Source organism: Sminthopsis crassicaudata, chromosome 1 (assembly GCF_048593235.1).
Source record: "Sminthopsis crassicaudata isolate SCR6 chromosome 1, ASM4859323v1, whole genome shotgun sequence".
In the NCBI taxonomy this organism is placed as follows: Eukaryota; Metazoa; Chordata; class Mammalia; order Dasyuromorphia; family Dasyuridae; genus Sminthopsis; species Sminthopsis crassicaudata.
This window is the reverse complement of record NC_133617.1, coordinates 342,292,750-342,306,851: the sequence shown is the minus strand read 5'-3', so window position 1 is coordinate 342,306,851 and position 14,102 is coordinate 342,292,750. Positions and strand designations below refer to the sequence as shown.

At 32.7% G+C, this 14,102-nt stretch overlaps 1 long non-coding RNA gene across 1 annotated transcript; it reads left to right on the top strand.

Annotated features, from left to right (window-relative positions):
* The first annotated feature begins 3,599 nt into the window (after positions 1-3,599).
* On the top strand, positions 3,600-13,707 carry LOC141554229 (uncharacterized). The gene is made up of 3 exons (XR_012485800.1): positions 3,600-3,654; positions 11,830-11,878; positions 13,378-13,707. It is a non-coding gene; the product is annotated as an uncharacterized LOC141554229 (long non-coding RNA).
* Positions 13,708-14,102: the final 395 nt, after the last annotated feature.

Below are 14,102 nucleotides of genomic sequence, written 5' to 3'. Positions count from 1 at the left end.
ATTGTAATAACATCAATAGAGCTGAGGACCTATTTACAGTCTCAAAAGGAAAAAGGGCTGATTCAGTCACATTGCCACAAGTTCTAAAGGTTTTTGCTTCCCATCTCACCCAGCTCCCTTCCCAATGAACTCCTAAAAAGATGTAAATGAGAACTTCTGCTACACCTGGCATACGCTAGACATGCTTGGTCAGCAGCATCTTTTGCTGACCTGATTTATAGCCATTTGTTACATTTGGTATGAAACTGGAGTTTGCCATAGACCAGGAATTCTTAACTTTTCTTGTTTGATCAACTCTTTGATAATCTGGTGAAGCCTATAGATAATGTCTCAGAATAATATTTATTGCCTACATTCACAATTGAGAGAAATATTAAATTTCAAGTAAGGTTGAAATATTAATGAATTTGTTTTTCTCCATCCAAGGTGATAGACCACCTGAAATCTATACTCAGACCAACAGATCTGCAGAGCATAGATCCAGAATTTTAGCTTAAAAATTTATCATCTAAGAATTTACTTTAAACATGAAAGATACTATTTTGGTGACATTGATTGAATTCCGCCAGGCTTAGATGTAGAAATTAAAAACTGACCTTACTTAGTTTTATTAATTTAAATTTAATTTTCACAATTTTGTTCTTACTATAGGGATAAATGAATAAATGAATGAAAACTTATTTCTTAAGAAATTATAATGGACTATGTAACGGAATACTAAGAGTAATACTGAGACAGCCCCTGTTCTCAGGAAGCTTTCATCCTGATAGAGGGAGGTTTCTGATAACTAAAACACTTCTTTCCATGTCTATCAATAACATATTAAATATTACTTCTCTGCTCACTACTGAAATTTTGTATTTTTGATCTTCACAACAAAAATTCATAATCTAGCAAAATAACATTTCTTGTTAACCATGTCCAAACATGCATATCTCATTTGTGGCAGGTGAAAGATACAATGATTGAGGAAAACAAAGGTTCAATCTTCCAAACATATTTATTTATTTATTTATTAAGCAATGCATACCAATTTTCCCACAAACCGGGGCAGAGTTCCTCAACTTAGGCCTAAACCTTGAAGACAAGGTGAGACAGACTTTTAGACATTAGAAACAATTAGTCAAATAAAGCCAACAAATTTAAAGGAAACAACACAACATAAGGTAATATTATTTTTAATTTGATGAAAGATTAGGGAGTTTTCAAGTTAGGAGGGGAAGAGTCAAAAGGTGCAATTTCCTAAATTCAGAAAAGGAGTTCTAATACTCCTTTAAGTATCTGTGAACAATCAAGGCAACATGAGAACAATAACTTATCAGTACAGGATAGTTTTCAGATAAGATATGTGGATATACAATTGTGAAAAAATTCCTTGCATCACTATTTGAATCAGACTGGGTTTCTAATGAGCATAACCTAGGTGCTCAGTTAAGGTATTTTAAGTATAGATAAAGGGAATTCAGTTTTCCATCTATGCAAAGTTAGATTCAAACAAAGCAATAAAGTTATATTACAATTTCCACAACTGAATAGTTTTCTCATAGAAAAGAAATTAGATTATGCCCATAATTATATAAAAAGTGAACTGTATTCCAGGGGTAGAGCCAAGATAGTGGAATAAAGCCAGATCTTCTCAAACTGTCCCAGTTTCTCTCCAAAACCATATGAAACCAAGCCTCTGAGCAGAGTCTCATGTAATGAAATCACTCTTCAGCTCATAATAACGGAAAAACTTCAAAAAAGCTTAGTCTCACTAAAGTGAAAAAGGTATTCAGTCCAGTTCACATAGACTCTGGAAAAGCCTGTGAGAGGGTCTTAAATTTAGCAAATCTGGCTCAGGAGAAGAGCAGCTCAATAGGGCAGCCTTTAGTATCAGTTCAGAAGGCAAACTCTGGGAAACCAGTCTGTTTCCTGAAAAGAGCAGGCAAAGCTATACAATACAAATACAAGGGACCCTTCTGTTTGTGCTCAAAACCAAAATTCAGAGCTGCACAGAAATGCTTGGGACAATGCCTCTTTTACCCCAGGAGCAGAGTTCCACTTTAAAAGTTAAAAAAAGGGAGAAAATGAGCAAAATGACAAAAAAAAAAAAAAATGACAAAAGAAAAGGAAGAAAATGAGCAAGAAACAGAAAAGAACCTTGATCATAGAAAGCCACTATTGTGACAGGGCAGAACAAAACACTAACTCCATCAAGGACAAAATGCCCACAGAAAAAATTGCAAAGAGTTATATGAATCAAGTCCAAAGAAGCTTCTTGGAAGTGCTCTTAAAATACTTTGAAAGGCAAATAAGAGAGGTAGAAGAAAAGATGAAAAAATAAATGAGAGGTATGCAAAAGAGAATCAACAGTTTGGAAAAGGAAAAAAACCATTGACTGAAAATTTGACTGAAACTCCATAAAAATACAACTGGCCAAATGCAAAAAAATTATCTGGGGGAAAAAAAAAAACACCTTCAAAAGTAGAATAACCAAATGGAAAAAGAGATACAAAAGCTAACTGAAGAAAATCATACATGAAAAACTAGAACTTGGCAAACAGAAGCTAATGACTCAGTGAGACAGCAAGAATTAGTCAAATAAATTAAAAAAAAAATGAAAAAGTGGGAAAAATGTGAAATACTTTATTGGAAAAATAACTAACCTGTAAAATAGAGATTGAGGAGCCAATTTAAAAATTATTGGCCTATGTAAAGGACATGACTAACAAAAGAGCCTGAAGAGCATTCTTCAAGAGATCATTAAGGAAAACTGCCCCAATATTCTAGAAAAAGAGGAGGAAACACTCATTGAAAGAACCCATCAATCACCTTTGGATAGAGATCCCATAAGGAAAACCCCAAGGAAAACAATTGCACAATTCCAGAACTACAATCTCATGTAAAAATTACTGCAAGCTGCCAGACAAAACCAATTCAAATATCAAGGAGCAACAGTCAGCATAACCCAGGATCTGTGCAGCTTCTAAAATAAAAGAATGGAGGGCCTGGAATATCATATTCCAGAAGGCAAAGAACCTAAGGTTACAACCTAGAAATAACTATCCAGTGACACTCAGCATCATTTTTCATCTTCAATGAAGTAAAAAATGTTCAATCATTTCTACTGAAAAAAACAGAATTAAATAGAAATTTTAATCTACAAATACAGGACTCAGGAGAAGCATAGAAAGGTAAACAGAGGAAAAATGTATATTAGTTAATGGTTGAACTGTTTACATCGCTAGATAGGAAAATGATATCTGTAAACTCTTGAGAACTGTATCTGTTACTTGGCCAGACAGAGGAGAACATCATATGGACTGAATATCTGGTTGTGAATTGACTCTGCTGAATAGATATCAAAGAAAAAGACATTAAGGGATTGAAAAAGGTTTGTACTGGAAAAAAGAAGAAAGGGAAGGTACAATGGGGCAATTAGATCACATGAAGAGGCACAAAAGACCTGTACAATCCAAGCAAAGAAAGGGAAAGGATTAGCATTGTCTGAAGCTTGATCTTATCAGTTTTGACTCCAAGAGAGAATGACTTAATCATTCAGTTGGGTACATAAATTTAACTAACCCTAAAAAGAAAAAAGGACCTATAAAGAGGAAAGAAGAGGGAGAGGAAAATTAGAAGGGAAAAGAAGGGAAGAAACAGGGAGAAAAGGTAAGAGAAGGGGAAAAAGGTGATAGAAGATAAGGTAGTGGGTGGGGTGGGTTAAAAAACAGTATTAAGAGAAGGGAGGAGGGGTGATAGCACATAAATTAGTAGGTGGGGTGGATTTTAAAAACCACAAAAAACACTACTAAAGACAGGGTGGAAAGAGAGAACCAAAGCATATACAGGGGATAAAATACAGGAGAGAAATATAAAGCTGGCAATCATAACTATGAATTGGAATGGGAAGGACTCTACTATAAAATGGAAGTGAATAGCAGAGTGGATTAAAAAAACAGCATCTTACCATATATTGTTTACAAGAAACATATTTGACACAAAGAGATGCATAGAGAATAAAGGTAAAAGTCTGAAAAATAATTTATTATGCTTCAACTGAAGCAAAAAAAAAAAAAAGCAGGGGTACCAATTTTTTTTTAATTAAAGCTTTTTATTTTTCAAAACATATGCATAGATAATTCTGCAGCATTAGCCCTTGCAAAACCTTGTGTTCCAGTTTCCCCCCCCTTATCCCATCCTCTCTTTTAGATGGCAAGTAGTCCAATATATATTAAACAAGGTAGAAATATACATTAAATCCAACATATTCATACATATTTATACAATTATCTTGCTGTGCAAGAAAAATCAAATAAAAAAAAAAGAAAATGATGAAGAAAATAACATACAAGCAAACAACAACAAAAAGGGGGTGGGAGGGATTCTAAAGAGGGACAGCTGCATGTGGCAAGTGTACCCTTAAGTTTAATACTGGGAAGGGGTGTAAGGAAGAAAAGTAAAGAGAAAAACATAATCTGGGATTAACAAAATGGTAGGAAATACAGAATTAGTAGATTTAACTGTAAATGTAAATGGGATGTACTCTCCCATAAAGCAGAGGTGGATAGCAGACTGGATCAAAAGTCATAATCCTGCAATATGTTGTTTACAGAAAACACATTTAAAACAGGGAGCTATACATAGAGTAAAAGTAAAAGGCTGGAGCATAATCTATTATGCTGCAAGTGAAGTAAAAAACAAAAAGCAGGGGTAGCCATCCTTAGCACATATCAAGGAAAAGCAAAAATTGATCTAGTTAAAAGAGATAAGGAAGGAAATAATATCCTGCTAAAGGGTAGCATAGATAATGAAGCAATATCAGTATTAAACATATATGAACCAAGTGGTATAACATCTAAATTCCTAAAGAAGTTAAGAAAGTTGCAAGAAGAAATAGACAACAAAACTATAATAGTGGTAGATCTCAACCTTGCACTCTCAGAATTAGATAAACCATACCACAAAACAAATAAAAAAGAAGTAAAAAAGGTAAATAGAATATTAGAAATTAGGTATAATAGATATTTGGAGAAAATTGAATGGAGACAGAAAGGAATACACTTTCTTGTAAGCAGTTCAAGAACCTATACAAAAATTGACCATATATTAGGATATAAAGACCTCGAAATTAAATGCAGAAAGGCAGAAATAGTAAATGCATTCATTTCATATCACAGTGCAATAAAACCTACATTCAACAAAAAGCTAAGGGTGAATAGACCAAAAAGTAATTTGAAACTAAATAATTTCATCCTAAAGAATGAATTGATGAAACAGCAAATCATAGATACAATTAATAATTTCACCCAAGAGAATGACAACAATGAGACATCATACCAAAATTTGTGGGATGCAGCCAAAATGGTAATAAGGGGAAATTTTATATCTCTAGATGCTTACTTGAATAAAATAGAGAAACAAAAGACCAATGAATTGGGCTCACAACTTAAAAAGCTAGAAAAAGAACAAATTAAAAATCCCCAATCAAATACTAAACTTGAAATTCTAAAATTAAAGGGACAAATTAATAAAATTGAAAGTAAAAAAAAAAAAAAACTATTGAATTAATAAATAAATCTAAGAATTGGTTTTATGAAAAAACCAACAAAATAGACAAATCTTTGGTAAATTTGATTAGAAAAAGGAAAATCAAATTATGTGCGAAACTTGCCACCAATAAATAGGACATTAGAGCAATAATTAGGAGTTACTTTGCCCAACTTTATGCCAATAAATTTGATAATCTAAATGGAATGCATGACGACCTTCAAAAATATAGGCCTCCCAGATTAACAGAGGAGGAAGTAAATTCCTCCCATTAAATAATTCCATTTTAGAAAAAGAAATACAAAAAGCTATTAATCAATTTCCTAAGAAAAAATCCCCAGGACCAGATGGATTTACTTGTGAATTCTAACAAATATTTAAAGAAAAAATAACTTCAATGTTATGTAAACTATTTGAAAAAATACAGAATGAAGTATTCCTACCAAATTCCTTTTATGACACAGACATGGTACTGATACCTAAACCAGGTAAGTTGAAAACAGAGAAAGAAAATTATAGATCAATCTACCTAATAACTATTGATGCAAAAATCTTAAATAAAATATTAGCAAAAAGATTACAGAAAGGAATCCCCAGGATAACACACCATGACCAAGTCATATTTATCCAGGAATGGAGGGCCAGTTCAATATTAGGAAAACTATTAGTATAATTGACCATATTAATAACAAAATTAACAAAAACCATATGATCATCTCAACAGATACAGAAAAAGCATTTGATAAAACCAACACCCATTCCTATTAAAAACACTTAAGAGTATAGGAATAAATGCACTTGTCCTTAAAATAATCAGTAGCATTATATGTAATGGGGATAAACTGGAAGCATTCCCAATAAGATCAGGAGTGGAACAAGATTGCCCACTATCACCATTACTATTCAGTATTGTATTAGAAATGCTAGCTTCAGCAATAAGAGTTGAGAAAGAGATTAAAGAAATTAGAGTAGGTAATGAGGAAACCGTTGCACTCATTGCAGATGATATGGTGGTATACTTAGAGAACCCCAAAGATACTACTAAAAAGCTATTAGAAATAATCCACAACTTTAGCAAAGTTTCAGGATACAAAATAACCCCACATATATCATCAGCAGTCTTATATATCACTAACAAAATCTAATAGTTAGAGATACAAAGAGAAATTCCATTAAAAGTAACAATTGATACTATAAAATATTTGGGAATCTATTTGGCAAGGGAAAGTCAGGAATTATATGAGCAAAATTACAAAACATTTTCCACACAAATAAAGTCAGATCTAACCAATTGGAAAAATATTAAGTGCTCTTGAATAGGTCAAGCAAATATAATAAAGATGACATTACTACCTAAACTAATCTATTTATTTAGGGCTATACCAATCAGACTCTCAAGAAACTATTTTAATGACCTAGAAAAATAAACAACAAAATTCATCTGGAAAAAAAAAAAGATCAGGACTTTCAAGGGAACTGAGAAAAAAAAAAATGAAATGAAGGTGGCCTAACTGTACCAGATCTAAAACTATATTATAAAATACCAGTCACTAAAAACATTTGATATTGGCTAAGAAATAAAGTAGTTGATCAGTAGAATAGGTTAGGTTCAAGGGACAAAATAGTCCATAACTTTAATAATATAGTTTATGACAAACCCAGAGACCCCAGCTTTTTGGATAAGAAATTCACTGTTTGACAAAAACTTCTGGGAAAATTGGAAATTAGCAAGGCAGAAACTAAGCATTGACCCCCATTTAACACTGTACACCAGATAAGATCAAAATGGGTTCATGGTCTAGGTATGAATGACATTATAAATAAATTAGAAGAACATAGGATAGTTTACCTCTCAGACCTGTGGAGGAAGAAGGAATTTTTTAGGAACAAAGAAGAACTAGAGATCATTATTGATCACAAAATAGAAAATTTTGATTATATCAAATTAAAAAGGGTTTGTACAAACAAAACTAATGCAGACAAGATTAGAAAAGGAGCAATAAACTGGGAAAACAGTTTCACAGTCAAAGGTTCTGATAAAGGCTTCATTTCCACAAGATATAGAGAATTGACTCTAATTTGTAAGAAATCAAGCCATTCTCCAATTAATAAATGGTCAAAGGATATGAATAGACAATTCTTAGACAAAGAAATAGAAACTATTTATAGCCATATGAAAAGATGCTCCAAATCATTATTAATCAGAGAAATGCAAATTAAGACAACTCTGAGACACCACTACACACCTCTTAAACTGGCTAGGTTGACAGGAAATGATAATGTTGAATGTTGGAGAGGAGGTGGGAAAACTGGGACACTGATACATTGTTGGTGAAATTGTGAATGTATCCAACCATTCTGGAGAACAATTTGGAACTATGCTCAAAAAGTTTTCAAACTGTGTATACCCTTTGATCCAGCAGTGTTAGTACTGGGCTTATATCCCAAATAGATCTTAAAGAAGGGAAAGAGATCTGTATGTGCAAGAATGTTTTTAGTGTCCAGAAACTGGAAACTAAGTGGATGCCCATCAATTGGAGAATGGCTGAATAAATTGTTGTATATGAATGTTGTGGAATATTATTGTTCTGTAAGAAATGACCAGTAGGATGATTTCAGAAAGGCCTGGAGAAACTTACATGAACTGATGCTGAGTGAAATGAGCAGGACCAGGAGATAGTTGTATACTTCAACAACAATACTATATGATGATCAATTTTAATAGATATGGCCGTTTTCAACAGTGAGATGAACCAAATCAGTTCCAATAGAGCAGTAATAAACTGAACCAGCTACACCCAGCAAAAGAACTCTAGGAGATGATTATGAACCACTACATAGAATTTCCAATCCCTCTAATTTTGTCTGCCTGCATTTTGGATTTCCTTCACAGGCTAATTGTACACTATTTCAAAGTTCAATTCTTTTTGTACAGCAAAACAACTGTTTGGTCATGTATACATATATTGTATTTAATTTATACTCTAACATATTTAACATGTATTGGTCAACCTGCCATCTGGGGAGGGGGGGGAAGGAGGGGAAAAATTAGAACAAAAGGTTTGGCAATTGTCAATGTTGTAAAATTACCCATGCATATAACTGGTAAATAAAAACTATTAAAATTTTAAAAAAAGTTCAAGAATTTCATGGTAATTAATGGGAAAAATGCAAATGAAAGTGACCTAGCTCTACCAGAACTAAAATTAGGTTATAAATCAGAGGTCATCAAAACCATTTGGTACTGGCTAAGAAATAAAGTAGTTGATCAGTGGAATAAGTTAGTTTCACAGGATAAAATATTCAATGACTATAGTAATCTAGTGTTTGACAAGCCCAAAGACCCCAGCTTTTGGGATAAGAACTCATTTTTTGACAAAAACTTCTGGGAAAATTGGAAATTTGTATGTCAAAAACTAAGCATTGACTCACACTTAACACCATATATCAAGAAAATGTTAAATGAGTTCACGATTTAGATATAAATAGTGCTATTATAAGCAAATTAAAAGAACAAAGGATACTTCACCTCTCAGATCTGAGGAGAAGGAAGGAATTTGTGGCCAAAGAAGAATTAGAGTACATTATTGAATATAAAATGGATAATTTTGATTATATTAGGTTAAAAAGGTTTTTTACAAACAAAACCAATGCCAATAAAATCAGAAGGGAAACAATAATTGGGAAAATTTATGCATTCAAGGATTCTGATAAAGTCCTCATTCTAAAATACATAAAATATTGACTCATATTTATAAGAATTCAAACTATTCTCCAATTGATAAATGGTCAAAGGATATGAACAATTTACTGATAGATAAAATTTAAAAGCATTTCTACTTATATGAAAAGTTGCTCTAAATCACTATTGATCAGAGAAATGTAAATTAAGACAACTCTGAGGTATAACTACACACCTCTCAGATTGGCTAAGATGACAGGAAAATATAATTTTGAATGGTGGAAAGGATGTGAGAAAACTAGGACATTAATACATTGTTGGTGGATTCTGAAGAGCAGTTTGGAACTATGCCCAAAGAGCTATCAAACTATGTACAGTTTTATCCAGCAGCACTTTTACTGGGCTAGTATCCCAGAGAGATCATAAAGAAGGGAAAGGGACTCACGTGTGCAAAAATGTTTGTGTCAGCCCTTTTTTTGTTACAGTTTTTATTTGCAAGATATATGCAAGGGTAATTTTTCAGCATTGACAATTGCAAAACCTTTTCTTCTAACTTTTCCCCTCCTTCCTCCCACTCCCTCCCCCAGATGGCAGGTTGACCAATATACGTTAAATATATTAAAGTATAAATTAAAAATAATATATGTATACATGTCCAAATAGTTATCTTGCTGTACAAAAAGAATCAGACTTTGAAATAGTGTACAATTAGCATGTCAAGGAAATCCAAAATGCAGGAGGACAAAAATAGAGAGACTAGGAATTCTATGTAATGGTTCATAGTCATCTCCCAGAGTTCTTTCACTGGGTGTAGCTGGTTCAGTTCATTACTGCTCTATTGGAACTGATTTGGTTCATCTCATTGTTGAAGAGGGCCACGACCATCAGAATTGATCATCATATAGTATTGCTGTTGAAGTATGTAATAATCTCCTGATCCTGCTCATTTCACTCAGCATCAGTTTATGTAAATCTCTCCAGGCCTTTTCTGAAATCATCATGCTGGTCATTTCTTACAGAACAATAATATTCCATAATATTCATATACCACAATTTATTCAGCCATTTTTCAATTGATGGGCATCCACACAGTTTCCAGTTTCTACAAAGAGGGTTTGTGGCAGCCCTTTTTGTAGTGGCAAGAAAGTGGAAATTGAGTGGATGACCATGAGTTAAAGATTTGCTGAATAAGTTATGGTTCTATATAGAACCATATTGTTCTATAAGAAACTTTCAACAAGATGATTCCAGAGATGCCTGGAGAGAATAACAAACTAATGCTAAGTGAAATGAGCAGATTATACTGTGATCAATTCTGATAGACGTGACTCTCTTCAACAATGAGATGATTTAGGTCAGTTCCAATGATTTTGTGATGAAGAGAGCCTTCTGCACACAGAGAAAGGACAGAATTTGGATCTCAATGTAGTATTTTCAATCTTTTTGTTGTTTTTTGCTTGCAGTTTTTTTCATTTTTTTCTTTTTGATCTGATTTTTCTTGTGCAGCAAGAAAATTGTGGAAATAGATATAGAATTATTGCACATGTTTTAACATATATTAGATTATTTGCCTTCTAAGGGAGGGAATGGGGGAAGGGAGAGACAGAGTTTGGAATGCAAGGTTTTGTAAGGATAAAAGTTGAAAATTATCCATGCAGATATTTTGAAAATAAAAACCTTAAAATTAAAAAAAAAAATTGTGATGCTTATTAGAGAATGTGGTGCCACCTCTTTGCAGAGAAAAGAAATTTCTGAGGTAGGGAAATTAGAAAAGAATAGATTGAATCTGAAAAAACCCCACAAAGGGAGAAAAAACACACAAAACACAAATAAGTCAAATAGGTGGAAGAATCAGAAGAGTACATTTTCCCTCCTACCTTCTTCTCAGCTCATCTTGTCATCACAATTCATTTAATAAATCTGGTTCATTGTAAATCACCTCCCCCTACCATCTGTGATATAATGCCTTTAATTCATCCAGGCTAGCTTCTCTCTGTTCACATTCCACTTCCCATCTTTGTGCCTTTCATTGGCTACTCTCTTGCCTGGAATGTGCTTCCTCTCTATATTCACCTTCTGGAATCCCTTTCTTCCTTTGAAATACAATTTAAAAATCACTTTCAGCATTAAGTCTTTCCTCCCTCTCCTCTATCTCCAATTATTAGTGACCTTCTTCCCAAGTTACCTTGGGTCTAACTTTTTTGTATATCTTTATATTTATTTACTTTGTAATTATGTTACCTATATATTTATATAGAGACTTTTTCTGATTAAAATGTAAGCAATTATTTCATTCTTACCCTTATATTTTAGAGCCTAGCATATCACATATAGCAGGACTAATAAATATTTCTTATTAATAAATTGATATCTATATCTATGTATGTCTTGAATTAGTGTTTTATAACATACTGTTTTACACAGTGATTATTTGACATAGTCACCTCTTACCTCCTGATGTAAATGTAAGCTCCTTGTGGACAGCAGAAATGATAAATATTTAATTTGAAGTATTAACAATATTGCAGATTTTTATGATGCTTTCAGATTTATCACTTTCTTGATCTACATGATATAATTTAAGCCTCATAGCAACTCTTTGTTTACTGTTACAGATATTATTACTATTTTACAGATAAGAAAATGAAGACTAACATAAAAAAGGTAGCGTATGCTAAAAATGTAAGGATTTGAACCCAACTCCTCCTTCAAGTCCAAAGTTTAATTCATCTGTCACCCTTCTTCATGATCTCATCTGGAAAAAAATTACATTGAATATTATTTGATTAAAACTCAACTTCATGCTTGCTATTTGACAGATAAGGAAGTTGAAGCACATCTCTTATCAAGTATAACAGAATGCTAAATTTAAAATCAATACCACTGTTAAATTTGGGTGTGTTGAGAAATGTTATTAATTCAGCCATTGAGATCACTCAGATTAAATTAATATTTTAGGAGACATGATGTAAACTATCCAGGGTGATATATGTATAATATTGGATATCCCAAAGTCTAAGTGCATAAAAATATGTGAAATTATAAAGTGTAACTGTTTTGTGTGTTTAGGTATATCTGCATATATATATATATATATATATATATATATACATATATACATATATACATATATATGTGTGTGTATGTAACATGTGTGCATACACATAGGCATATATATGTAGATATGTATATATATATGTGTGTATATATATACATACATATATATATGTGTATATATAGTATAAGGATTCCTCATTTATATACTCACCTTATAAAGCAAGCAATTCTCACCATAGTTGTTTTTTTTTATTTAGCTATTTATAATGTAAAATAGCCATAGAAAGACTAAAATGCCATGTAACAACAAAGCATTAAGAAGAGAACCAGAATGTTTCTGAGCCATAAGAGACTTCAGAAATTATCTGGTTTACTTCTCACTTTGTAGATGAGAATTCCACAGTGCACACACCTGTCAAATTGGCTAGAATGACAGGGAAAAATAATGCGGAATGTTGGAGGGGATGTGGGAAAACAGGGACACATACATTGTTGGTGGAATTGTGGCTATATTCAACCATTCTGAAGAGCAATTTGGAACTATACTCAAAAAGTTAGCAAACTATGCATACCCTTTGATCCAGCAGTGTTACTACTGGGCTTATATCCCAAAGAGATTTTAAATAAGGCAAAGGGACCTATATGTGCAAGAATGTTTGTGGCAGCCCTCTTTGTAGTGGCCAAAAACTGGAAACTACTTTTGTGAAATAGTGAGTAATGATTCCAGAAGTTAGAGTTTGGGGGCTTATCAAATACTAGATTGCTGTAGATCTTGATTATTGTGTTGTGTGTATCTAATCTATTTCTCTGATCCACCACTCTATTTCTTAGCTAGCACCAAATGGTTTTGATAACTGCTGTTTTCTAATATACTTTTAAGCCATCATCCTTTGAACTTTCTTCATTAATTCCCTTGATATACTTGAACTTTTGTTCTTCTAGATGAATATTGCTTATTATTTTAAGAAAGCTCACTTTATGACTATGCTCTCTAGTGTTTTAAATAGGAATCAGTACTGTATTTTGCTAAAAAAAAAAAAAAAAAAAAATTTCTGCATCTATTGAGATTATCATGTTATTTTTGTTGCTTCTTCTTCCCTTTCTAGGCACAAGTCAAAAACTAGTGACCTTAGATTTATTTGATTTCCTGACCCAAGAGATGGCAGCATGGGAATCAAGGCTGGAAGATCAAGATTTTTTTTTTTTCACAAGTCCTTGTTTGTCTGCCCGATAGGGTGAACCTCTGATCACTCACATGACATGAATAATGGAAATTTTTTTTTGTTGAAATTCTAAAGTTATTGCCTCTGGAAGAACTCTAAATTGGAGAACTCTAGAATTCAGCCTTCTAGGCTGAGAAGAGGTTTCTAAAATATTATGATCCCAAAGTCTTGCCTTCTAGCTAAAGAAAAGACACTTTTTAATCAGCACTAGTCTTAGGAATTGCTTTGTAATCCTTCAGTAAAGAATGTAGGGTTTGTTTGTTTTTTCCACAAAAAGTAGGATTTCCTAAGAAGTGTGCTTTTTAGGCACATCACAGCTCAACAGGAAGGCCAGGGGAAAATAGACTAAAACCAATTAGAAATTCCACAATCTAATTCTAACAAATTACTGGATCAAACAACCAATCATAGAAACAATCCAAAATTTCATGTAAGAGAATGACAATAATTACGCAAGGTACCAAAATCTATGGGATGCAGCTAAAGCAGTTCTTAGGGGAAATTTTACACTTCTATATAACTACTTGAATAAAAGAGAGGAAGAGGAGATAACAAAGTGAACTAATAAATAAAATTAAGAGTTAATTTTATGGGGGAAAAAAGCAACA